At 41.4% G+C, this 27,939-nt stretch overlaps 1 long non-coding RNA gene across 1 annotated transcript in view; it reads left to right on the forward strand.

The window, feature by feature from the left end:
* LOC309615720 overlaps positions 1 to 27,939 on the forward strand; it is a 211,427-nt gene that overhangs the window by 96,322 nt on the left and 87,166 nt on the right. The gene's annotated exons all lie outside the window — the stretch shown is intronic.

Consider the following 27,939-nt stretch of genomic DNA (forward strand, 5'->3'; position numbering starts at 1 on the left):
GGATCCATCATGGGCCCTGAGAAGAAGTGACCAGTGGGGTGAGACAAAAACCAGGGGAATGTGGGGTCCCAGAAGCCAAGGGAAACACAGTGCCTAGTGCATAGTAAATGCTACATAAAATTAGCCGCTATTATTAATTCTGTTTGAAGCCCTATGATTCCCAGGTAGTCCCTTATGCTCTGACCTCAAATAGCGCTGAATTCCATGACAGCTTTGACCAATAGAATATGGCAGGAGCTGTGATAGATTCCAAGATCAGATCTTAAGTGATGGAGAAGTAGATCAAGTTGAGAATTTAGAAGAAATACCACATTTGGCAATGTGAGGGTCATTAGTGGCTTTGAGAAGAGAGGTTTTAGTGAAGGGAGACCCAATTCTAAATGGATTGCTCTCTAGAGAGAAGAACAAGAGGAGAAGGGTGTGTACCAGGTGAGGAATTTTGTTTTAAAGAGGAACAGAGAAATAAGGTAGTAGCCAGAGGAAGATATAAAATCAGGGGAAGTTTTTATTTTTGTAAGATACTTTTTCAGGATGATTTCCGGTGATGGCAGTGAGCCAAGAGAGAGTATAAATTAATGATGCAGGAGAGAGATAGGACAATCGTAGAAATAAAGTCCCTGGGTAGGTAAGAAGTCATCTGATCCAGTGCCCAAGTTTAGACTCTGACCGTAGAGAGGAGCACAGATCATTCATCCATTGGTAACAAAAAGCAACAGAGCAAATCTCCAGCGGCAGAGCAGGTAGGCTGGTAGATGTTTCAGTGGGAGGACAAGGCAGTTCAGTTCTGACTGATTCCCTTTGCTCAGTGAAATAAGGTCATCAGTTGAGGATGTGGAGGAAAGAGTAGATATTGGAGGTTTGTAAAGAGAGGAGAATGAATGAATTGTTAAACGTGGACAGTGTGGCAGCAGCATGAGTCTCTCCAGGAGGCCCCGAGGGGTCCTTGGAGATGTGTGGTCAAGTTAACGTCAGCATGGTGTTTTTAATTCAGCCATTGTTATGCATTTTGGTCCATCTACATTGTTTATGTTATTTGTCTTTAATCATATGTAAGATTTTTTTTCTCTTTATGTAGGCAGCTCAAATCTGCTAATTTTTCCTGTATAAATTCTGGGATTTATATATTGTCAAGAAGGTTCTACTTCCACTCTAAATTATTTTTTTTAATTTTTCACTATTTCTTCTAATATTTTCATAATGAAAATTAGCATTTTATTCCATATGGATTTTTGTATGTGTGCATGTACCTAACTTCATTTTTCTCAAAATGGATAATAATGTGTCCCAACATCATTTTTTCAAAAATCCATCCTTTTCTCTCTTAAATGCCCCACTGTTCATATGTGCACGCTAGTTTTGAACTTCCATGGTTGTTTCATTTACCATTTGTCTGCTCCTGCATTATTAATACCACATTGCTTTCATCATTATAGTATTTTTCAATATCTGATAGTAAAAGTCACCATTCAAATTTCTTTCAAAAATTTCATGGCAAAACTTGGGAGTTTTATCTTCCAGATGAAAATTACCTTCCAGATAAATCTAATTCAATACAATAATTGCCTTGTAAAACATCATCTAAAATCCTGAAGAAGTTTTGCTTGGAATTAAATTGAATTTATAGATTAATTTGGAGAGAATTAACATTTACAATCTGAGGACTTTTCATAGAGATACCTGTTATTCTCAGTATTTATTTGGGTCTTCTCTTATGTTCTTTAGAACAGTTTTATAGATATTCTTCAGTGAGGAAACTCTGTGGCATTTTCTCACTCTGACACCATAAAACAAAACTCGTCTATTATCTTCTACAAGGCACCTTGAGCAAATTAATCTCTTTGTGCCATAGTTTCCTTATCTGTTAAAAGGGGACTGTTGTGAGGAATAAATGAGTTAGTATATGTGAAGCGCTTAAAACAGTGTCTGGTGCTGCCATTATTATAACTCCTTTCAAAACCCCATAATCCTGACTAGTCCTTTGTGTTCTGACAACATCAAACCACTGCCATTCCACAAAAGAATATGTGCCTGGGACTTGCACACATTATTCCAAAGTGTCTGAAAAATGTAATTTCCACACCTTCAGCTTCTGTAATAAAAGGAGAGAACCTGCTAGGGCAGGATACTACTGACAATTTCAAAGAAATGAGAAAGATTTCTCATGTAATCATAAAAATATGTAAAAAATTATTTGGGAACTGCTCTGTAGTTATTTGTGTTTGGTACCAGTTTTTTTCCTTTAGATGTTCTACATAATCTAAAAGCCAGACAAGTTAAGTTTAAAAATATTTTAAAGGCAGAGGAAGACTTTGCAATAGATGAGTTCCCTGAGTATCAGTGTATTTATATATACAACCAATAAAGTACATCCTTTGAACCAGCCATGCAAACACATGACATTCATCTCATATTTAACATTTTAAATTATACTACATTATGCTATTTTTCATGTGCATTCAACACCGCTGCTTTTACACATAAACAGAGGTATCCATTAATCACCAGGAAGAGGAAGCCGTGCAAAAACTACTTTGGATTGCTACATTTCTCACCTAATGGTTTCATTGCCAGAACCAAAAGACCTATTAGACCCCTCATCTGTTAAAATATATTTTTCTAGGAAATAGTAAATGTTCTCAGTATCAGAAGTCCCTCAGAGGACTTTAATAAATGGATGCACATATGTTACATGAAAAGTCTTCCAATATATTCTTCTCTCCCCCTCTCCTTAAAAAGCAGAATTTTAGGGAAAAAAAAATTTTAGAAACTCCTAGGTTGGCCTTAGGAAGGTGACACTCACTCTTCCACAGCTATCATTGACTGGGTAGAGAGTGAAAAGATGGCAAAAAGGGAAAACCTGCCTCTATTTCCCTGCGTCATTTCTCTCTCTCTCTCTCTCTCCCACCACTGAAATAAGGGAATACATCCAATTATAGAACAGTGGGCCCTCCTTCATCTAAGTATGAGCATAAGAGCTTAACGGAAGCACTATCAGGGTGTTTCAAATCACTAACTCTGAGAGCCCTGGGTTCCTTTTTGGAGGCGTGTCCTAACTTCCAAGAGTTCAGCACATGCTTCATAACTAACTGAGCCAGCACTGAAAAAAGGCAGCCTCGGTCTCTGGAGGACGTCTTCAGAAGAACATGGTAATTAGGGTACTAGGTCATCGCAAAGGTACTTCTGAAAGTAAATGAAATAGACAGAGGAGAAAATAGCACATGTAATATTAATGCAGATTGCACTCAAGAAAGAAATATGCTCCGATCACAGTGTCTCTGTGACCCGCTGCCCTAATTTACACGCCCTTAAACTTATGCACTCCTAATCCACTGTGAGTCTATGGTTTCTGCTCCTTTCTGATGTGTTTATTTCTCAAAATTGTTGAGTTCATCTTTTTTCAGAGAGCAGAATCAACAAGATGTATTAGAGATAAAGCTGAGTGAAAACTGTACTGCTATTGACCAGAGGACTGCAAATGCCTGAAATCTCATGGGGTGGGGAGAGGGGGTTGGCACTTCCCTCCAGTTCCTTCATCTGGGTTTGTCCAGGCCTCAGAGCGCTAGCTGAGTCCCCACCCTTCCCCCAGGCAGTGGATCTTCCGCTACTCACCAGGAGGGTGGGCTTTGAGGATTCTCAGAGAGGTGAGGAAATAGGCCTCTGAAAACAGGGCTGTGGACTTCCATCCCAGGGGAATCCTGAGCCCAGGCACAGTATGTAAATGTTCCGTATGTTTACCTTTATGCAAAATTAAACATATTTGTCAAAATGAAAAGTCATTATGGACTTAACCATTGTGAACAGCTAAACACCAAGCGATGAATGATGATTTAAGGAAAAAGTAGAGCAGAAGAGGCCCCAAAACACCTTATACTGCACCACGCAATAATGTAATAGTCCCCAAAAGCTCAAACCAGGAAATAATGCTGCTCCACAAAACTGGCAAGGCTCTGGAAAATAGTATTTGCCAAGAAAAAAGAGTTCCTTTGAAATGGTTATTCAACTTATCAGAGCAGACGCCATTTTCTTTTGACCTCTGTGATTTCCCTGTCATTTAGTTTCTGAGAGAGCACTGCTCTGCAGATTTTTACAACTGCTTTATACAGTTGGAAGATGATGATAAAGTTCATTTTCCATCGCTGACTGTTCCCAGCTGCAACTAAGTCCTAAAGGATCCTCCTCCTGTAGGGATACGGAGAGAGCTGGGGAGCCATGGCCTGTTAGAGAGAGAAAGCAAGTCCTAAGACAGAGCTCACCTTTCTGGAGTTTAACCTGGTTTGGGATTTATGTTTTCATGCAAATCTGGTCATAAAACATAATCTACACAATGTTAGATAAAGTCTACCCTCTAGATTGTAAGGAACAAAACAAATAAGCTACATAATTGGCCATCTTCCTTGCTCAAAAATGTCATCATTTATTACTCCGTGCCTTTCCTTTTCAGTTAAGCTGATCAAGATGAACTTAAAAGCAACAGTGCAGCAAGAACAAGGCATTCAACAAATAGCTGATCGATTGAAAGAAATAAGAGATTCACAGAGTAACTATGTGCATGATGAGAAACACTAATCAAAACAATATAGTTGGTCTGGTGTTTTTAGTTTTCTTAACAAGAAAATGCACCCCAAAACTCAATTTCATCATATGGAAAATGTGGGTAAATATAATGCAGTTGAAAAATAGAATCTATATGATTACAGGTAGAGAAACAATTAGTGAGAAATTGAAAGGTTAGTAAGAGAAATGGGAAAGGATAAAGAGACATGGGCAAGATATGATCTGGGAAGCTCCATGGAATAGAGAAAAGCGTGAAAGGGAGGAGGTCTGAAGCACATGGTAGTTTTCCAGTCCGTCACTTGCTCTCTGTAAGGGACCACTTTCATTCTGGAAAGGTCTCTTGAATGAGGTGAGTTTTTAAATGAAGGATTTGGAGAAAATGGTGAGACTGGCTGTCAGAGCAGAATATCACTCTGGAGCAGCAGGGGAGAGTGCCTGCCTGCTAAAAAGAAATGAAGGATGGAGAAAGGAGCCGGCACCTCAGGCTGGAAGGAAGCAGTAAAACAGACACAGAGGCTGTGCTGAGGCAGTTAATATGCAGCCGCCTCAGGGGATGGCAGGCCTAACAATAACCACATCAAAACACAATTCGATACCGACAGGGAAAGATGTTGTGAGGAATTTAAATCAAATAAAAATAAAGACCATCAAAGCATAGAGAGAATAAGGATGTTAAAACAATAAGGGTACCCTCTCTCTACCAGCGACATTACATCATCAGCAAACTTTCCGGCTCTAGATTCTAAAGACATTGTAACCTGGGGGACCACTCGCAACCTTCGCGTTTCCAGAAATAGCAGCAGATGATGCAAAGTTTCCCATCAGGAACCAGACATTTTTATCTTTCTGTCATCCTTAAGGAAAAAATAAAAATCACCATAGCTTGTTTTATTGAGTGCTTCCTGTTTGGCAGGCACTGTTCTGAGTACTTCCTACATGAATTCAGCTATCTTCAGAACAGCTCTGTTCTATTATTATCCCCATTTTTCAGTCGAGGAAAATGAGATACAGAAATGTTTAGTAACTCTCCCAGAGACACACAGCGAGTAAGCAAGGAAGCCTGGATGCAGTTCAGGTAACCTGGCCCCAGAGTCCATGTTCATGACCAATGCATGTCACTCTCTCCTAAGATACCAGCAGCAACACTGTAGATGACCTTGGAAACTTCTGCATTGCCTTCCAAGGACCTCATTGTCATAGGGAGACAGGACACTAGGTGCAAACCGAGCTGTTTCTATGAGATGCACAGTGTGGAGACAGGAGTGCACGTACTTGTGATGAGGGGAATCTGGCTCATTTACCTTCCATATTTGGTTCATTCATGAGAACGCTGACCTGGTCCTAGTCCTTTGAGAAATTTTTAATGTCGCCTTATGTCTCTTCCCAAATATGAACACCTAGTAGGCTCTTTATAAATCCCGGTTTGCTATCAGATTTAATTTTTTAAATGATAAGATGTCTAAGATATCTCACCAAGTACTTAGTGTTTATACACTCTTGTCTGTATAGGTTAGACCTTAAACTTAACTGGATTTTCTAATTATTGCCATTTTTGTTTTCCTGAAGCCTGATATTGGGCTTCTGGATTTGCGAATTTGCAGAATGTGTTCCTTCATATTTGTCCTTTTGTGAGCAGTACAATCCATTGCTAATTTACAAGGTCAGGTTCACCTCACAGTAACTGCAGTAGAATGGACCAGGTTTAGAAAGGTGGAAGAGAGGAATAATAATAGGATGTGTGCGAACTGAAAAAGTATATATAAATACATATTCTAAACAGAGAAAGGGTATCTGAGCAAATCAGTTATAAAAGACTCATCTTTCACGAGAGAGAAAAATGCTGCTGTTGATGGGAATGTATTTCCTTTTATTAATTTGATAGGTGTCTTCTCCTTGAAGACAGTATTCACCACTTAGCAGCTTTAGCAATTCTCCAGGCCCTCAGTCCATCCTTGTCTTGGTAATTTTGGAACACAATGTGGCATCTTCTTTCTTGGCTCCAATAAATCGCAGGGTTTGCCGCTCATCTTCTTTAACAAGAGTTCTGATTCTTTTATAAAAATGGGCATCTGAGTGTAAAAGGCAGTCTAGGCCCCTAAAGATATCTTGGGTTGAAGAAAGAGAGAGACTTTCGAATGTGGCAATAAAAAATAAATTTACACAGCATTAAATTTACTAAGTAAGCAAGACAATAGAGTCTGAAAACCAAGGTGCTGAGTGAGCAAGCTTCCACCTTAGTCAGAACTGAGCTGTGATGTGACCCGAATGCTAGTCCTGCCATGTGTAAGATGCATTATTGAGATGGCATCCGTTATCGGCATTAGTTATTCAGTTTGTATGACATTTTTCATTACTAAACTTCTCTTTTCCAAAGCCTATAACTCAGTGGTAAAAATTTATATCTTCCATTATTTTTAAAGGACCAAATTTGGCATACAAATTCTAGTGCTTAAAATGGAATTTTATTTCAGGAGAAAATTGGGCTGCATTCAAGTAAGATTCTATTGCATATTACAGAAGCTTACTAGCTTAACTGTTACGTCTAAGCATAAGAGAAATAATTGATACTGTGTGGGATAATAGTTTTATTCCTGCATGCACAACGCAAACAGCCTTGCAACCATATGAGAATATCGATCTGGTAAGTCAGGAGCCCCCAGAAGTTTCAATTCCTTTTCTGGGTGCCCACTGAAGGTATTTCTGGGAATGACGGTTCTAGAATAAAGCCTCAGTATAGCCTTCATGTTTTAAGGAAAGCCAGGGGGACTTGTAAATGTGAACAGCCCACAAGTGAAAACAGAGATGAGATGGATCCCACCACTCAGCTGGCTCTAAAGATCCAGGGCCAGGAACTGGTGTGCTCAGGAGCTTCCAGTGGACACAGTTGTGTGTGGTGTGGTCTCTCCCCAGTGAATTGAGGTTCACAATGTCATTATTGGACATCAGGTCATTGGCCCAAGACAGCACTTGTCAACATTTTAAAAGTCATGCACCCTTTTGAGACACTTGATAACCTTGCCATTTCAGAGACTCTAGTCTTGTCCACAGTGCTCAAGGTCAAGTCTTATTAAAATGGACTTATTAAAGCGGCCACCGTAACACTTGACTTCTCATTTGTTTACTTCTTTTTAATTAGTAATTAATTAATTAGATATATTAGATCCTCCTCTAAAAACAGGTTCTAATTGGAGGGAAAAGAGTTTGAGGAAAAAATGCCTTTCACAGTGCCTGATACATAGCAGGTTCTCAAAACTGTTAGTTCTCTAGCTGGGTTACTGGTTGTAAAGATGGAGCAAGGGAAACTAGTGTCCCACCCTTACTGGATTCTCTACCCACTTGACAATTTATATTCAGGTTTAGCTTGACCGTAGGTCTTTGACAGTGATTGGGAAAAATCCCACTTGGCTAATTGTCCAAGAGAAGGTGAAATTGTTACTAGCAAAGAGAAGAAAGGTTATAAGGGACAAGGAATTCATAGAATTATTGACATATTTTGCATGAGATTATTTTTTCTTTAGGGTGTTAGTATCCTGAGTCTTCATATATCTTATTGTTTTATTTATTTTGCATGCCGTCTTTCCCACGGTCTTTGCAGACAGAACTGTCTTTTTTTGTTTGTTTGTTTAACATCTTTATTGGAGTATAACTGCTTACAATGGTGTGTTAGTTTCTGCTTTATAACAAAGTGAATCAGCTATACATATACATATATCCCCATATCTCCTCCCTCTTGTGTCTCCCTCCCACCCTCCCTATCCCACCCCTCTAGGTGGTCACAAAGCACTGAGCTCATCTCCCTGTGAGATAGAACTAGTCTTCTTTAAGGCATCGAGAGTCCCCAGCCTAGAGCTCCAAGCCCCTGGGCTGGTTCATCAGACTGAAGACCAGTCTTCGTTCCAAATTGTGACACACACTTACTCCCTCTCTGCAGTTTCAGTCAATGCCAAGCACACAATTACTTTCTTTAGATTGCTTTAGCATATTTGGAATACAATAAATTGATTCAAGTTGCACTTCACATTGGGTAGAGAAGAAATATATACTCTTTCTGGTCCATTTGCCCAGCAGTAGATACTCTTTGGATGGAGTGAATAACTAATCATCAAATTCTAAGTAGAGCACAAAATGCTCCATTCAAAGCAATGTATTTGACCATATCACTAAGTCTCGAATATCTTTAATCTCTCAATCTATTAGGAACTGGAGTTAAAGGAAATCAATTGTCTGTGAATTACAAGGTAAAATTTGCTTTGTTAGATATTATTAATTCAAAAAAAATCCAGCCTATTTGGAGAGATTTCAGTTGAAGGCAAGTAGTGCCTTTTGGCCATTTTCTTCTTACTTAGACCGCAGGCACTTAAGTGTAAATCTATTAATGAACAATTGGCATTCCTAAAAGCTTATTACATCTAAAAGCTTAAGACTATCCATGTGCCTTCTTCCTATCAACACAGTTCCTTTTCATTTTATTCATGTATATAGCTCTTTTAGAACTAGAAATTCCTAGCCAATGAAATCATTTTATTTCTTCCTCAGAGGAATTTTGAGTGAGAAGAAAATTGCTTCCATGTAAATTGTAGTCGTGTGCTCAGCTGGCACTTCACATTGTGCTGGGCAGCAGAGCTCTGTCTGACGTACAGAAAATCATGCTAAAAAAAAGCTGACCTGCCCTAGACGCAGAAAGACAGTGTGGCTCAAATACCACATGATACTCCAGGTCTCACTGAAGGTCCCTGAAAAAAGGCCATGTGTCCAGCCCTCCATACACTGTCACACTGGTCCTGTGGCCAAAGCCACCTCAGTCTTCATCAAGAGTAACCATGAAGGAACGGTGACACCAAACAAGACTAGGGCACTGAGAGTGCTTTAGAACACCAACTCTCCCACCTGCTCCGGGGCGATGCTGACAGCAGACCTTGGAGCTACGGGGCCCATCCTTCATCCTCATCGTCATCCTCTCTCTACCCTTCATCTGCTCTTTCTCTACCCCTCTTCATGCTCTCACACCACAGAGGACCTTCTTGTCTCAGAGGAAGCCAAGCTTCCTCACTCATTTATGCAACAACATTATTGAGCACCTCATGTGTGCCAGGTTCAGTGAAGGGCTCAAAGTTAGCTCCTTACTGCAAGGGGCTCTGTATTTAGGAGGGGAGGTTGTCATGGAACCACTGACTTAAATGCAATGCTAGAGGTTTGTTCAGTGTTGATGACTCACAGAAAGGAGTGAACAATTATGCTTTGGAGGGAGATGAGTGACCAGGGAAGAATAAGGATAAAGAGGTGTCAGAGCAGGCTTTAGAGGAAGACACATACATTTTATCTAGGCTCGCAAGAAAGCATAGGAGTTTACTAATAAAGTAATTCACACTCTGAATGATATAATCATTTTTCTGGGTGTCCCACAAAAATCTCAAACTGAGCTCACTACCCCGAACCACCCACTGACCCACACTCAACCTGCTCTCCTAATTGATTTCCCCATATTGGTTTTTGGTATCATTAATCAACAACATCATGTCTTGAAATTGGAGGCAGCTTTGATTTCTGTGTCTCCTTTATACCTCACATCCTAAGATCTCTGGGATGAATCCATTTTACTCAAGAAATGTCAACTTGACCCATCCCCTCATGTTCTCCATGAGAAGCCCACGTCAACCTTCTCTTGGACTCGTTACCGTAGACTCTTTACCGCAAGTTACTTCTTAACAAGGAACAGGTAACATATATTTTCGGCCTCCATCTGTATTGAATGCCCCTCTGTGTACGCCCTGGGTAAGCCATGCTGCACCACTGGGTGCCCTGCACTGACCATGCCCCTACCTTAGTTCCTGTGTTCTGTAGTAGAGTGTGTGTGTGTGTGCGCCTGTGTTCGCATGTGTGCACATAGGCTTGCAGCCTGGAAATTCCTTTTTGCTTTAATGCAACCCCCCTGAGTGGCCTTTTCATGTGGAAAACTCTTTCCATCATTCTAATCCCCTGCTGTGTCTATAATTTTTCTGACCTCTCTTACCCATACCTTTAATGGAACACAGCACAACGAATTGTAAGGAGTTATTTGAACAAGATGAACACAGTAGGATACAAGCAGAAAGTAACTTGATTTTTATTTTTTTGTCATTACTGCCTTTTAAACTTGCTCTTTTGAATGGTTTTTTCCCCTTATTCCCTTATGTAATCTTGGAGTGATCCTATAGCTTTTACAGCATTCTCGGGTATTAACAAATTGTGTAGGCTTGCAGAAATGAGAAGTGTAGACAGATCTACTATCAATAATTGATTCTGTCATTCAACAGAAAGCACAGGGCACTGGGAGTGGCAGTAGTGAGTTCAGAGAAAAGCTCCTGTGTCACATGGCTAATGTGGTTGTATCCTGGGGTCAAGGCCAGTTGTTCATGTCCAACAACCACAGGTTGTCTCTTTCATTTGTGGGGATTTGGTGGGGTCTTCGGAGAACCACCCTGCTTGTCCTCTGCCACCTGGACCATCTTACTTACTATCATTCCCTGAACAAGCTAAGTTTCTCCCAGTTGGCCATGAATGACCCCTTCACCCCAGCTTCTGGCCATCCACCCAGCAGGATCTATCTCTGTTGGTCACCTTGCCTCACAGATAATCAACTCCACAGAAGGTTTTTCAAAATAAACTTTTAATTTTAGAATAGTTTTAGATTTATAGAAAAGTTGCCAAGATAATAGAGTTCCCATGTACCTCACATCTAGTTGCCCTTATTGTTAACCTCTTACATCAGTGTGGTATGTTTGACACAACCAATGAACCAATATTTACACTTTATTATTCACTAAAGTCTATACTTTATTCAGTTCCTTTTTTTTTTTTTTTTCACCTAATGTCCTTTATCTGTTCCAGGATCCCTCATTAGATTTAGTCCTCGTGTTTCCTCAGGCCCCCCGTTAGCTGTGAAAGGTTCTCAGCCTTCTCTTGGTTTTGATGAGCCTGCTGATTTTGAGGCATATTGGTCAGGTATCCGGTAGAATGTCCTTAATTGAGGACATTCGTGATTACACTGGAGTTACCGGTTTTGAGGAAGAAGACCACACACAAAGTGCCATTCTCATCAGATTGTATCAAGAGTACACACTGTCTACATGACCTTCACTGTTGATACTGACCTTGATCAGTTGGCCGACGTAGTGTTTGTTCAGTTTCTCCACTGGAAAGTTACCCTTTATGTTTCCCGCCTTTCAACACTGTACATTTTGGAAAGAAGTCATTATGGGCAGCCCATATTGAGGGAGTGGGAAGTTATGGTCTACCACTCTGAGGACAGAGTAGCTACAGAAATTATTTTTCGCACACAGCTTCTTCTGCATAGGTGGGCTGTCAATTATTGGTCTCTGAATTTGGGGCCTCTGCCCCCTAAACTCTAGGGAAAGTTGTATTCAGTGTCCTGTTAAACTGGCACAGTTCAATGATTCTGAAAGTGTGGCCCTGGACCAGCAGCATCAGCATCACTGGAGAGTTTGTTGGAAATGCAAATCCTCAGCCCCCCCCCGCCCCCGGACCTTCTGAATCAGAGACTCTGGGGCTGGGGCCCAGCAGTCTTTTATCAAGTCCAACACCTGGTTCTGATGCAAGCTGAAGTTTGAGTACCACTGTGGTTAACAGTTTATGTGTACTCTACCCTGAACTCCCATCAGCCAGCCTAGCACATAACTTGACACAGGGTAGGAGCTCAAAAATGAGCTGCAATTTTCTTCTATTTTATTCTCTGTCATTGAAATTGCACTGTCATTTTTTTTTTTAACATCTTTATTGGAGTATAATTGCTTTACAATGGTGTGTTAGTTTCTGCTGTATAACAAAGTGAATCAGCTATACATATACATATATCCCCCATAACTCCTCCCTCTTGCGTCTTCGTCTCATGGGTGGGGTTGTGTTCCTGTCTTCCTAGTTGTTTGGCATAGGGTGTCCAGCACTGTAGCTTGCTGGTCATTGAGCGGAGTTAGGTCTTAGCGTTGAGATGGAGATCTCTGAGAGAGCTTTCTCAGTTTGATATTACATGGGGCTGGGAAGTCTCTGGTAGATGAATGTCCTGAACTCGGCTCTCCCACCTCAGAGGCTCAGGCCTGACACCTGGCTGGAGCACCAAGACTCTATCATCCACCCGGCCAGTTACATGGGGAGTTTCTTGTCTTTTGGGAAGTCTGAGGTCTTCTGCCAGCGTTCAGTAGGTGTTCTGTAGGAGCTATTCCACATGCAGATGTATTTTTGATGTATCTGTAGGGAGGAAGGTGATCTCCGCGTCTTACTCCTCTGCCATCTTGAAGCTATCCTCCACTGTCTTAGTTTTTAAAGGCGATATTAGCTCCTTGCTGTTGTTGGGCCTTGGGTGCTTCCCCATCTTTTATGAGTTCCTTCAATTCTGCTCATACCTTTTATTAAAATCTCTTTAGTTAAAATTTTTTGAGTATATGCCATCTATGTCCTATCAGAACCCTGATGGATACAGTGCCCTCAGATTTTATTCATTTTTGTCAAGGACCGCAAATGGAACAGATTTTTCCAAAGGAGAAAATTACTAATGATGTGCTTTTAGGTTTTGGTTATCTGAGTGTGAAGAACCTCCCAGTACTGTTCTGAAGAAATAGCTGGATTTATTGTCTATGTACGTTCTGTGTGCCAGAATTATGCCCAGTCCATTGTACATTATCCATTTAATTCTCACAATAATAACCATGAGGTTTTATTATGTCAATTTTACTGGAAATCAAAGCTCGGAACAGTTGTGACTTGCATCATATCACAAAGCTAGAAGAAACGGGAGCACCGGGACTGGAGCATCTGTATGATGACAAAACCAGGGTCCTTCAGGCCCTTGTAGTCCCCAAGCATTGTCCCTTGGCATAGGTGACACTGCAAATACTCCACAGGAAGGGGGTTACTGGCCAGTCTGAGGCAGAGGACGAAGCCCTAGAGATACCTGCAACACAGCTTCTGCTTCATGTACAGGAACAGAGAATTTAGCAGGGGTCTGACAGCGCCACAGTGAAGGACGGGGTGAGGAGAGAGATTAGAAGTCAAGGTTAAGGGCACAAAAAGTCACAAAAAGTGTGTGTGTTTAGGATTAGGCTGTAAACTCAGAAGGAAATTGTGTAATATTTATAGATGAAGAAGAGGACAAAAATAGACCCTACTGCAATTCAATTTCCACAAAAGAGGCAGTTAGGAGAGACAAATATAAGGATGGTATCAGCTAGCATTTGGAGAGTGAGTGAGATTAAGCTAATTTGTCAACTCTCCTTGCTGAGGCTTCTTTCTCTAGCCTAGTTGCCCCTGGGCAGATGATGGCAGTCACTAGAATATGCCAAGACAGCACGTCCAGGGAAGCAATGCCAGACGGAGGCTGTAATCATTATCCCACTAATTAATGGCATTTCTCCTCCTGAGTACAAACGCCAGCCCCTAAAAAGGGAACAGTGGATCTCAACTCAAAGTCTCCACTGAGCACGGCAAGACTTTACCTTCCATAAATAGCATCCATAAGAACCTGCCTTGAAAAACACCCTTTAGTGAGTGGTTCATATAGTCATAAATAAATAAGTGCCTGTTGAATAAGAGGGAATGGGAATTGTAGCTAGATTGAAACATCACCTTCCTGATTACAGGGCACTGAAATTGTGACACTTCATCCCAACTCTGTGTTGTGTGCCAGGGAGACCGTGGTAAAAAGCCCTCATGGAGCTTATCACACTGCAGCAGGAGGGTTAGACAAGATAGAAGTAAACTTTCACATCACAGTAGGTGCCATAACGGAAATAAACAAAATAGGATGGAGAATAGTATAGTAGTCAAAGGCCTCAGAGGAAGAAATATTTGGGCACAGACTTAGAGGATTAAAAAAAAAATACACACACATACACACAGAAACTGCCCATTCAAAATACACAAGCAAAGTTTCTTAGGTGGAAAGAGCAGTCAGGGCAAAAGTATGGATTTGGGAAGGTTCTTGGTACTTTCGAGTTCATGACCTGAGCACAGAGTGCAAGAAGGGAGAGGGGAAGAGATGAAGCTGGAAAGAAGGGTCAATTTGAGACCACGCATGAGCCCTGGAAGAGCCCTAGGCCTCCCAGCACCATGATTCTACGAGGCCATCTGGCCCCGGGTTTCAGAAGGTGGATGCACTTTCTTTGTTTGCTGGGGATCAGGTTCTGCTCCTGGCAGGCTGTCGGTAGAGCTCTCACTTGGCAGGTACAGGCTCCCTTGACTTCATAAATGCACAGCCTGTAGTCAAGAATTTCCAAATGTGATTAAAATGAAACTGCCATGGAAATCAGGCTTGGCTGCCTGTCTCTCAGGTACTCAGAAGGAAGAGCGCCTTCCGGACCTGGCAGGTAACCTCAGTGACATTGTTTGGAATAGATTTAGGAAGGGCTGCCAGGTAGACAGGAGATTTCAATAACTGTGCAGCCAAATTAGTAATTAGAAGGACTGGGTACTGGGGACGCACCATGGAAAACTTCCTGACCTCTCAATAGTCAAAGTCATTGAGATAAATGAGCTCTGAAAACAGTGCTTCATTTGAGAAGGAGCACATACTGCATGATTAACTCCAGATGACCGCACTCCCCGGAGACTGACCAAGCCCTGTTCCTGGAAATCAGAAAACAATAACTTCTCAATAGCACTTTTGGCCATTTCAGCCCTTGAACAGTTCAAAAGAGGGAAGAATTGGCCCAAAATGTCCTATATCAGCAGAGAAGCAGAGATAAAATACATTTTCCTGGAGAGTTTTAGTTTGGATCCAAGGTCAGCAGACCAAATCGCTACAATTTCCTTTCTCAGTGGTTAGTCGTGCCATGGAAGAGATGGTTCCAGAAGGCTAAACAAAGGTAATGCTTTAAGTAAACGGACTGTACCTGCTCGTGAGAGTAATGAAAGTCCACAGCCCACACGGCGACAGCCCACTTCCTCTGTGGCTGGTTTTAATTGAAACCGACAGAGCTGTGGAGCTGGCTGGGTTTTGCATAAATCATCATCCATAATACACTTTCAAGGGTAATCACGACATTAATATACCAAGCAGGAAGTGAAATAATTAAAATTTAGCATAGTGAGGTATTGAAGTTTCCAAAGTTAATCTGAAGCACCTTTCCTCAGTACAAATGAGCAATTGCTTCGATCCATAGAAAAGGACATTCATAGAAATACTGCATTGCATAGTCCATCAGCAACAAAAGAAATTCCACTCTTCTTCCTACGCTGCAAATCATCTGCTTATATTTTAATTCCTTTTCCTTTCTTCTCTGGTGGTGCAAGGTTTTTTTTGTTGTTGTTTTTTTTAAAATTTGTTTTACCTGCCTTTAAGCTAAATATGTGTCAAAAATCCATGTAGATTAGAAATCCCGCAAATCTGCAAGCGTTAGAGAGAAAAACTGTCCCCGTATGATCTTTAGGAAGACAGTTCCAGCACAGAGAGTGAACATGGACATGTACAACAGGGAGAAACCTAGGGTGATAAACATCTCACTTCAATATATCTGCTTAGAAGGTAATAAAGTATCCAGGCTGGATCCCATAGTGAGCCACAGGGGTAAGACACTCAATGGCTCACTTGTTCTGATGGAGTAAGCATCTTCAATGCTTGATGCTTTAAAAGATGATAAGCAAAAACATCCCCGTCGTAATATGTAATCTCATATGCAGGCAGCTTGAGAACAGCAATATTTTGCAGGGGACCACACCCCTGTGTTCCAAGTCCAGGAACACCTTGACCTAGAAGCACAAAAATAGCAATCAGACATTGAGAAGGGGCTCCCTCCAATGGGCAAGATCCCTGGTATACAGACAGCATCCCAGCTAAAAGCCAACCCTCTTCTGAGCTGTAAAGCAGGTAAAGTCAGCCTCTGTAAGTTAGGAGGGACTTACCTCTTAACTCACATTGGTGTTATTTCTTTTCTCCTCAATATCACACCTTCCATTGGGAGTTAGGGGCCTAGGAGTATCTGGAGAAAAAAGTGGTAATGAACTCCCATCACCCTTGTAATGATTACTTGAACAGGCAATTTCATCTAGACTTCACTGACGAGAGGGGACACAAAGAAGAATGTCCAATGGTGGAATATCAGACACTGGGGAAGGTGAATTAGCAGTGAGACATGGGGTAGTGCCCCATGCCTCTTACATCACATTGTTCAAATCATACTCCCCATGCTGTTTGTATGTAAAGCCAATTCTTAGGACTTATCATTTGAGGCAAACACTGCCATTTCCTACATTAAAAAATTCCCTAGTGGGTCTGGTCACCCTCAAGTGATGGGATATGCAAGAATAAGTGTAGAGTGAGGAGAGTTGTCTCCCCTCCAGGAAATGTGCAAAGTGTCCTATTTTTAAATGACTGTGATGATACAGCAAGAGACATTTGCTTCCAGATTTTATTTTGGTTTTGATCAGGTTGAATTTTGATAACTTTGTCGTCAACCATAATTAACAAAATAATGTAATTATGGAATACATGGCTCAGGTGAAACTTAATTATTTGGACTCCCAGGAAATGAGCTCTTACAAGCAAAGTAGCACCTTGAAGAAGAATCAGGAAACCATGTGTCATCCTTCTCTGATTTAGCGGTGATGCCATCTGTACTGGGCTGAATCCAAGCAATCAACCAGCCAGCCAGGAGGCTAAATGCAGGAGCAGTGGGTTGCAACCCCAGGGAACATCTGGTCCCTTGAGCAGCCAAGGCAGTTCCATAAATGGCGAGAGCGGTGGGCCTTCAGAGAAAACATAAAAAATGAAAAGTTTAACATTTTCTCCTGCCAGCTAACCTTCCCTACTTTGGCTCTCTCTCTCTCGAAAATATAAGGCAGAGCCTATTATAAAATAGTTGCTATAGACTGTTTGTGTCCCCCCAAATGCATGTGTTCAAACCTAATCCCCAGTGTAATGATATTTTGAGGTGGGGCCTTTGGGGGTGATTAGGTTATAGGAGCAGAGCCTTCATGAAGGGGATTAGTGCTCTTATAAAAGAGACCCTAGAAAGCACCTCTGCCTCTTCCTCTGGGTGAGAACACAGACACATGAGAACCAGGAAGCAGGTGTTCACCAGACACTGTACCTGCCGGCACCTTGAATTTGGACCTTCCAGCCTCCAGAACCGTGAGAAATAAAGGTCTGTTATTTCAGTCACCCAGTCTGTGGTATTTTGTTATAGCAGCCAGAACAGACTTAGACGGTAGTAATTAGGGAGATAAAGTTCTCTAGTGGACAATGCATAATTTGAGAACAGGAACTGGCACAATGCATGACACCAAGTTACTGTTCAATTTAATAAGTGAATTTACTTATTAGTTCTGTGCCAACTTGGGTCTGGACTGAGGACTGACTCCTACAGAGACCAGACCCAGAGATTACAGAGAGTTCCGAGTTTTTCCTCCCCTCAAACCAGGGAATTTTAGAAGCTGCTTCAGAGGCTGAGTCCTCACGGGATAGTCCCAAAGTAGGCAGCTGGACAGAGATGGCAAGTGGGGGATCCCGGCATGTGTTTGCCATCAGATAAAATTAACATTTGTTCACTATGGAGAACAGTATGGAGGTTCCTTAAGAAACTAAAACTAGAGCTACCATATGATCCTACAATCCCACTCCTAGGCATATATCCAGAGAAAATTCAAAAAGATACATGCACCCCAATGTCCATAGCGGCACTATTTACAATAGCCAGGACATGGAAGCAACCTAAGTGTCCACTGACAGATGAATAAAGATGTGGTATACACACACACACACACACACAATGGAATATTACTCAGCCATAAAAAAGAATGAAATAATGCCATTTGCAGCAACATGGATGGACCTAGAGATTATCATGCTAAGTGAAGTAAGTCAGACAGAAAGAGAAATATACGATGTCACTTATATGTGGAATCTAAAAAAATGATACAAATGAACTTATTTGCAAAACAGAAATAGACTCACAGACATAGAAAACAAATTTAGCATTACCAAAGAGGAAGGTGGGGGGAGGCATAAATTAGGAGTTTGGGATCAACATATACACACTACTGTATATAAAACAGATTATAAAAAACAAGGACCTACTGTATAGCACAGGGAACTATATTCAATATCTTGTAATAACCTATAATGGAAAAGAATCTGAAAAAGTGTGTGTATGTATATATATATATATATAAAGTCATATATATATGACTGAATCACTTTGCTGTACACCTGAAACTAACAAAACATTGTAAATTATACCTCAATAAAAATAGTTTAAAAACAGTTTTAAAAAATTAACATTTGGGCCAAAATTTCAAGTAGTAACTCACTTCAGTTTATGCAGACAGCAGAGAGGTATATAGAATATGGACAAAGAATAAGCAAAGTGCCAGGTATCTTTGGAGCATTCACTGAAGGCTACTCATGTAGGATGCAAATGAGTTTTTCTTTGGGTTTTGATCTTAAGTTTCACCTCAAAAGGAAAATGCCTTTTTATTTGGCTTGTTTGCAATTTTTTAAAGCTTATTTTGTAAATATTTTATAATATTTAAAACAGTATATAATGAGGACTCTATGCCTCTTGCAGCAGAAAATAATTAATAGTACTTGGCACTTAATGGCACTTTTCATCATTAAATCTCTTTGTAGACATTAATTAAGGAAAAGATACTTCATCTTTTTAAAGTTGGTGTTAGACTCCTGTCAGTGCATTTCATGAATATCGGTTGTAACAGTAAGTGAAATATGTAGAATCCAAAATACAATCTGCCAAAGTTTTGCTTCAAAGGTAAAAATAAGCCTTTGTATGTTTTCCATTATACTTTGCCCCTTGGAATAGGTTTGTAAATAACTTTTATTCATGGCTCTGTCTTAAAATAAGTTTTTTCTTTGATTATAACTACTGCAATGCCATATTAAAAAACAAGTATTTTATGAAGTATTTTGAATTATTCAAATGTAAAAGCTTCATGAATAAAGGCACCAAAAGTGCTCATATTCATGGAGAAACATTCGTTCAGTTGGCTAAGTCAGAGAAGCCCCCTGCTTTTCTTCCCTGGAAAGTAGAGGTTCATTTGGTGAGAGAGATGATCCTTTTAGTCGTTCTCCCTCCTCCGCCTACAGGGACAAACGTGCTCATCTCCAGGGCCAAACTCACGGCCTTGTTTCAGTGGTCCTCTTCTTCTAGAAGTCTCTCTCTCCATTTGTTTCCAATGCCTGGAATATTTAAGATAATCTTTTTATCATATAATTTGAAGCAATAAACATTGCCTCCTACTTCTCATATAAAATAGTTGCCTGCAGGCCAGGATCCTCGTTTTTCTTCATTTCCATCCTCACTTGTGTTTGCGTCCTTCACTTCTATCTTGGAGACTAGCTCCTGTCTCAGCCAACCTCATTCCTCCATCAACATTAAGCGCTTCCCTTTAATTCCTACAGCAACCAATTTCTTCTTTAAGTTTGTCATTCACATCTATCTCCCTACTCATTCTTTGCAGGCATTCTTTAAATGCAAACCGTATCTGTTGAATGCATCCCCCTAGGTACCATCTCGCCCTCTCTACGTGTCGGGCTTCCCACAAGAGCAGCCATCCATATGAGCAGCCTGCATCGTTGTCTCCAGTTTCTCTGCTCCCAGTTATTCTTGAAATAACATCAGCTGCTTTCTGCCCTCACAACTCCACGCCTTGCCACCCCATGAGGCAAACCAGCCATCACCTACCTGCCAACTCCACGAGGTACCTTCCACCTAACATCTCCTGCCTGGGCTCCTTCAATATCATTCCTCCTGGTTCTCCACATACATGCTCAAGGCTCCTTTTCAGTCTTTTTCAGGGTTCTCATCTCCCTGAATGTTAGTGTTTCCGAGAATTCTTTCCTATGAATTCTAACCGCTGTCTTCATCCTCTCTGAGGGACTCCATCAATCCTAGGCTGCAGCTGCATCTACATGTTCTGGCCCGTTCTGCTCTGTTTTCCAACATCCTGTTTCCTTCGCCTGGGGTGTCATTCATTCTTGGTGAGTCTAAAGAGAACTGCTTATCAATCTTCAAGACCCAGTTCAAAGAGAATTCTCAAATGTCCTTTCTTTCTTCTTTCCAACTTCCACTTCCCCCAACCCTGACAGAATAAGTTGTTCCCTCCCCAGCGCTCGCACGGCACCTTATATGTATTTGCCTATGTGTGAATGAATGTGTGTGTGTGTGTTAATATGTCTATACCTGAAGATTTGTCAAGGAAAGGGATTCCAGCTTAATTGTCTTTGAATTCTCAGCACATAGAATAGTTGCAATAAGTCAGACCAAGATGACTGTTTCATATTAGAGGATGGGAGAGAATAATAATGTGGATTTGGTTCAAGGTTACTTTTTCTTTGTTTTACTCCCAAAGCAGCTAATGAACAATGCAAAGGTTATAAATAAGACAAGGACACTGGGAGCGAATGTAGCTCCCATTGCTTCTCTTTGTGTCTTACAGAGATATGCCCAATTTTTGGTGGTACTGGCAGGCCACACAAAGTGAGACATCTGTCATGTCAGAGAAATGGAGATCTGTAGTTTTTTTTATGTCCACAGCCATGTCAGCACCCAGAAATATCTTTTTCCACTATATAAGAAAATAATTTTGCAGCTCAACTAAGTAACATCTAGCTTAATAGCCAGGGTCCTAGCCTCAAAATGCTTGCCCTGACAGTACTGGGTCAAACTTTGTCTATACTTGTACATTAGGGCCTAAGAATTTTCATGTTTGTCCATTTATCAGTTTTTCATGGTCAGGCCAGGCCAGGCCAGGCCTATGTGATTGTCATAAATATTGAATGATTAGTTAGCAAATGAGTAAATGACTACCTGGTTAAAGTAACGCATTGACTGTGTAATCCATTGCCCAGTCACCCAGTGACAGAGGGGGTGTCTCGGACACAATGGGTATAACTAGTAAAAGCTTCTTATCATGAATTACTTGAGATAAGCAGTTATCTGAGATAACCTAGGGACCTGAGTCCAAGAAGACTGATTGAGTTTGAGGAATGGCATTTGCTTTTTCTTTCTCTCACTGTAATTCTGATATTCCATTATCTTTTTAGACTGTGGTAATATGAATGATGACTTATCATGATTCCATTAAGAAATCCCCTTGTGAAGGATTTAAGAATAGAGTGGATGAATGTATGTGTGTATGTATGTATGTAAGTTCATTCAGAGAAACTCAAAATTCATTCTGTTTAAATTGAACTTTATTACCTAAGAGTTCTATTTTATATAGTATCTCTTTTGCATACAAAATAGGTGCATAGCTACTGATAACTTCAACAAGGATTTAATAACAACATGGCCAAATATCTCTAGGGATACAAGAGAAATATAGTTATCTAAATAACAAACGTATATGAACAGACTTCTGTGTACCAAGTACTATGAAAGACTGGTCTTCAGATTCTAGGAACTTACAAATGTGTTGATAAGGCAAAATATATACATGTGAAACATTAGGGAAGAGTATATATAATCTTGTGTTAGATTAGGTGATTCAGATGAAATTCAACAGAGTAAGAATGATGTGTGAGAACACCATGGACCAGCACATTATTGGAGGAGCAGTAGACAGTTCTGGGTTTAACTCTACCAGTTAATTTTAACCTTAGGCAGGGCTTATTTCATTTCTAAGCCAAATTTTTCTTAACTGTAGGAGTAATTCATTTCTTCTACAAACTTGCCCGTTCTGCACCCTCCAGAGTTTTCATCCATGTAGTGTTGGCATCAGTCAGAGTAGGTGAGGCAATATGAATGCATAAGTATTTGACTTGTTTATGATGGTTATGACCCAATCATAGAAAGATGCACATCATCTCTTCTCAAGAGGTGTGTGTACACTCAGACTCAGCCCAACTCCTGTACGAAAAACCCAAAGTCCCCTTCTTTAAGATCTGCTGCTTTGTCATCCAAACTCCTCCAAAATCTGTCTCTCAACCTTCTCCCAATTTTGAAGCAAATATGACTACACATTATTCCCCTTTGATTATTATTTAGTTTTCACTTGCAAGTATAAAATTATGACCACGATGTGGAGCCAATCATGTGAAGACAGGGGAAGTGTTTCTCAGAGGAAGAAGCAGCAAGTTCAAAGCTCTGAGGCAGAAATGAGTGGGGCTTGTTCAAGGTAGAGAAAACAGGCCAGTATATGTGGGACTTGGAGGGCAAGGGAGTCAGTGACGAGGCGTCGGGGTGGGAGAGGCAGGCAGCAGTAGATCAAGCAGACAAGTTAAGACATAGGGATTTCTTCTAGGAGCAATACAAAGCCCTGGGAGATTTAAGCAGTGAGGTGACTTGACTAGTTTCCCAATTCACTCTTACTATTGGGTCTTCCTAAGGGGGCAAGAGCAAAAGCATGGAACCAGTCAGGAGTCTGTTTCCATATTCTCAGCTGAAGATGATGATGTTTAGCCTAAGGTTAAGGCAATGGACTTTAAACAAATGGAAGGACTCAAGATCTATTAAAGAGAGATATTAAAAGCACATTTCCAACAAGTGTGGATGCATTTAAGGAATGGAAAGGCCAGTGTCCCTGGGAACTGAGCCAGGAGAAGACGGATGGGAGGGTGAGGTCTGAGCAGTAAGCAAAGATCCTATCAAAGACACCACGTTAGGAAACGTGCTGTCATGTTTGGCAGAATCTGCTGTCAAATTAGATGTGGGAGGGCAAAGGGAAAGAGATTAACCAAAGATGGCTCATTTCCAGGTCTGTGGCCAGAGCAGCTCAGTAGCTGCTGATACCACTTACTGAGAAGAGGAATCCCTGGTGAAGAGTAGATCTGGGGAGGTGGAATCCAGAGTTCTGTTTTAGACGTGATAAGACAGCAATAGTAAGTGCCTTGTATGGTTGTTGGACCACCTGGACGGCCAGAGGCATATACAGCACTTTACCAATGAGTCTTGTACATGGTAAGAACTCAAAAAGCTTTGATTGTTACTTTCATTGTCAACATTACTATTCATATAACTATCTCCATCAACTAAAAACTTACTAAAAGGCAGCCCCATTTTTCCATGACCTCACTATCCATCATTTACAGGCACCAACAGTGAAAGATGCATTTTGCAGAAAATGTCAGTTGGTTTCTCTCCCTTCTGCACATGCAATCATTATTTTGTGAATGGATAGGAAGTGGAGCAGAGGTAAACGAAATTTACAAAGCCCCTCTGCATCTGATTTTTTTTTTTTTTCATGAAGATTAAGGGTTTTCCACAGATGGATTACATTCTTTCCATCATTAGTTAGTGGAAGTTCTACTTAGGAAAATATCTGAGAAAGGCAGACCAATTGGACTATGCAGAGAGCTTTACTTCATTTAAAATCAGAGTATCTGTTTGAAAGGAATTAGAGGTGGAAGAAAAGAACTGGGAATTTCCTGCCTCCTTCTGCATCTGCCCACACACCCGCCCCTCCCCCTGCCAGTTGATAAACAGTCACCCTCTTGACACATCTATATGCCGGGAAAGGCTGCAACATAGAAAATAATTGCTACACACAACACATAATTTTCATTTGCCCTCAGGACATAAAATGCACCAGGACACCTTCTGTGAGTTGGTTGAGGGGAAGCAATGATTTAGATCCTCACTGTTTATCAACATCCCTGAAGCAGAAAGCAAAATAAATAACCAGTCAATGGACATTACTTCCGCACAATGTGCCTCTAAAAATAAAATCTGCAAAGGACAAACATCTGTCTTGAATGTGGTGCTGGATTTGTCTGGGCGGTGGGTAGACACATGTGGATGTACTTGGCCATTCTTACCAGGAGCCAGGAAGGAAGCATAAGCTGTGGGGAAATGTCACTGCAACTTTCTTAATGCCAGTGGCTCGTCAGAATGGCTGGGTGCCGCGTGCGACATCTCAGATGTTCCTCTGGCTGACGGTCAGTTCCCGGACTCACCAGATGAATTTTTCAGGCTGATTCTGATTCATCCAAAATCTTGGGTCTTCATATGGTTCACACTGGCTGATGGTTTGTCTGCCCTGCAAGAAGCTTAATTTATCATTTTTAATTGACAAGGAAATGTAAGAAGGGCTGGGAGTCATAGAAAATGCTACTAGGGACAGGTCTGTTCCCCAGAAGAGCATTTGGCTCTTAAGGAAGCACAGATAAGGCAGGCATATTTGGGAATGTTTGTTGCTTTTTGTGATTGTGCCTCATTTCCCACATCACCTGTACATCATGCAAAGTGACATTTTCTCTGGTAATTACGCATTTTCTTTCAGCAGCAGAGGAAATGGTCTGTGGAAGGCACGTGATTGTCAGCCCATGAGGTAGTCCTTTTCAGGAAGCTTAAACGAGGACTCCCAGAGTCCACATTTTTTCCCTAAAGGTCATATGTTTTCCTTTTCAGAGGATAATGCATATCCCAAGTACAAGATTCTATAAGTTGAATCTTAAAAGCTCCAAAGCACAAGTATTGAGCGTTTCAAAGTAGCCACAGCAAAAGAAAACAGGTTGCAATCCATCCACAATGCTCTGCACATCTCGGCCACACTAGGACCATAAGGGGGCAGGGATCTGCATATTTAATATATTGATATATGATCTGAACACGCACATGAGAACAGACTCCAAGATGTAAGGTTAGGTGCAGTGTGACAAGGTGGACCGTAAGCACAGAAAGTACATTAAGAAATCATTGTTCCTCTTTTTTTAATTAGAAAAATGTTATTCATATTAAAGTGTTAACCTGAGTTAAGCCTTTTTTCAGGGAGCCAACTCTGCCAATCCTCTTAATTATAGTCACACCAATCCTGTGTGATGAAATCTCCAGAGTGCCTGCTTATGCCCTGTTCAGTTGAGAGGACTGTATTATGTATGCTTCAGTGTCCCGAACTGCAGGTTTACTTAAGGCTGTAAATAGTTTGATGCTCATATCGCTTTTAAGAAAGGAAAGAAAAAGACCAAATAGGCCTCCTGCCGTGGTCCCTCCCAAAGATTTGTGAACACGACTCTCCTTAAGAGTTCCAAATCTTTATCCCAGGTCCTCCTTTTTGGCAAGGTGGAATCTGTGACAGCAAGTGGCACCAGGAATCAAACAAAAGCGAGATCTCCCTGGCCAATGACGGTCACTCTTCAGGCTGCAATTCAGAACCTGGATGCATGAAAGGAAATCACATAATTTCAGAATCTCGCAGGTACTGAATATTGCAAATTTCTCAAAGATATTTTAGTCCACAGAGCCAGTGCCAAAGTAAACAGAGGCAAAGGGTGTGCCCCCTATGGGAGCATTTGTACCCTCCTGGGCTCTGCTCACTGTAAACTATGGCCCAATGAGGGTCCTATATTAACCCTATCCTCGAGGGGAATAGGGAGGCAGGACCCTACATCTCTGCCCCTGTGCACCAGCAATATTGCCCAGGGATGCAGGGTGACAGGGAGCTGTGTGTTGTTTTATAACCAAAGCCACGTGTTTCTCTGCCGTGTCTTTACTCTGTGCTTTTTATGAACCCCCACAGATCCTGTCAAACGCACTTAGTAGAAGAGGGTTTAGCAAACTAGAACCGACACACTCAGTTCCAGAACCAGAGGGACTTTTACAGAGTCCTCCGGTCCATCTGTCTCCGTTTAGGAAGGGTGTGCAATGTCACCTGCATTGTTTTTTTGTTTTTCGTTTTTAACATCTTTATTGGAGTATAACTGCTTTACAATGGTGTGTTAGTTTCTGCTTTATAACAAAGTGAATCAGCTATACACATATATCCCCATATCTCCTCCCTCTTGAGTCTCTCTCCCACCCACCCTCCCTATCCCACCCCTCTAGGTGGTCACAAAGCACCGAGCTGATCTCCCTGTGCTATGTGGCTGCTTCCCACATTTGGTACTGTATATATGTCCATGCCACTCTCTCACTTCGTCCTGACTTACCCTTCCCCCTCCCTGTGTCCTCAAGTCCATTCTCTATGTCTGCATCTTTATTCCTGTCCTGCCCCCTAGGTTCTTCAGAACCATTTTTTTAGATTCCATGTATATGTGTTAGCATACGGTATTTGTTTTTCTCTTTCTGACTTACTTCACTCTGTATGACAGACTCTAGGTCCATCTACCTCACTACAAATAACTCAATTTCATTTCTTTTTATGGCTGAGTAATATTCCATTGTATATGTGTGCCACATCTTCTTTATCCATTCATCTGTCGCATTGTTTTCTTAAAGAAGGGAGAGTAGTTCCGGGATATGGCTGGTGGATTTTAACCCATGCAATCACTGTTTTCAGTGGGAAGAACTCACAAAGTCCTTCTCTGAGACACTAAGGGTGACCAGTATTAATGTCAGTTTCAACTGGATGATCTCTGTGAAGAGTCCTTTCTGGAGTGGATTTGTATCATGCCAGCAAGATGTGGAGTAACCAGTTTCAGAGGAGAACATATCCTGAATCAGTTTCTGGACATTTTTTGGGTGTGTTGTAAGAGAACCTAAAGGGAATTGTGTACTGAACTTAGTGGCTTTGACCTTCTCCAGCTTCCTAGAATTGAGGGAATTTCTCCACTTAAATCATCTGGCATCAGCAAAATGGGGAGTCTTAATGAAACTGGTGGAGATACTGGCTTTAAATGACTGAACTAAAGTGTCACTTTCAAAAGTGAATGTTTGAAATCCATATGGCATTTGTAGCTGTTCATGTCTCTGCTGAAAATGAGAGTTAAAACAGGATCACATTTGCAGACCAACAGGGGGCAGATGGGAGCCAGCTGCCGGGGGAGAGACAACCTGTCTGCCAGTTGGAGTGGCCGAAGGAGGCAACCAGCCCTGCCATAGATTCTATTCTAGGCAAGCTGACAGACAACGCCAGCGAGGTGCCACCACGCCTCACTGCATCGCACAGACCATCAGGGTAAACCTGAAACTATCAGGAGCAGGACCACACTCTCCCAGGAAGCCTGAAGGAACACACAGGAACACACAGCATCCTTCCTCCCTGGGTCCCTACTGCTATGGCTAAGGATAAGGGGAAGACAGAGTGACGTGGGGAGCTTATTCCAGAAGCTACATCTGAAATGGTGTCAGGGGCATTGCTATGAAGCCTTACTGAGGCTGTCGAGTATCCATATATAGTCTTAGAAGGGTAAGGTCGGGGAGGCTTTTATGTACAGACCAAGCTGCCTGGCTTAGAACCTTCTGTAAGGAGGGCCCTAAACTTTGCAGAACACACCAACAAGCCACGGGCCCCCTTGTGCTAAATATTCTCCTACTCTCGATTGCACGGCCATGCAAAGACCTAGAAGTCACTACCAAACCATAACAGGAAGGTCCAAGAACATTCAATATTATTCTTCCTCTTTCCTCTCCAGCCCTAATCCTAGCCTGAAGATTATTTTTCTGTTCCTTGAAGGAGTGAAAAGCATTAAACCAGGAAGCCTCTGCCTGCTACACCTTACACATT

This window comes from Balaenoptera borealis (assembly GCF_965194805.1).
Source record: "Balaenoptera borealis genome assembly, chromosome: 18".
NCBI lineage: Eukaryota > Metazoa > Chordata > Mammalia > Artiodactyla > Balaenopteridae > Balaenoptera > Balaenoptera borealis.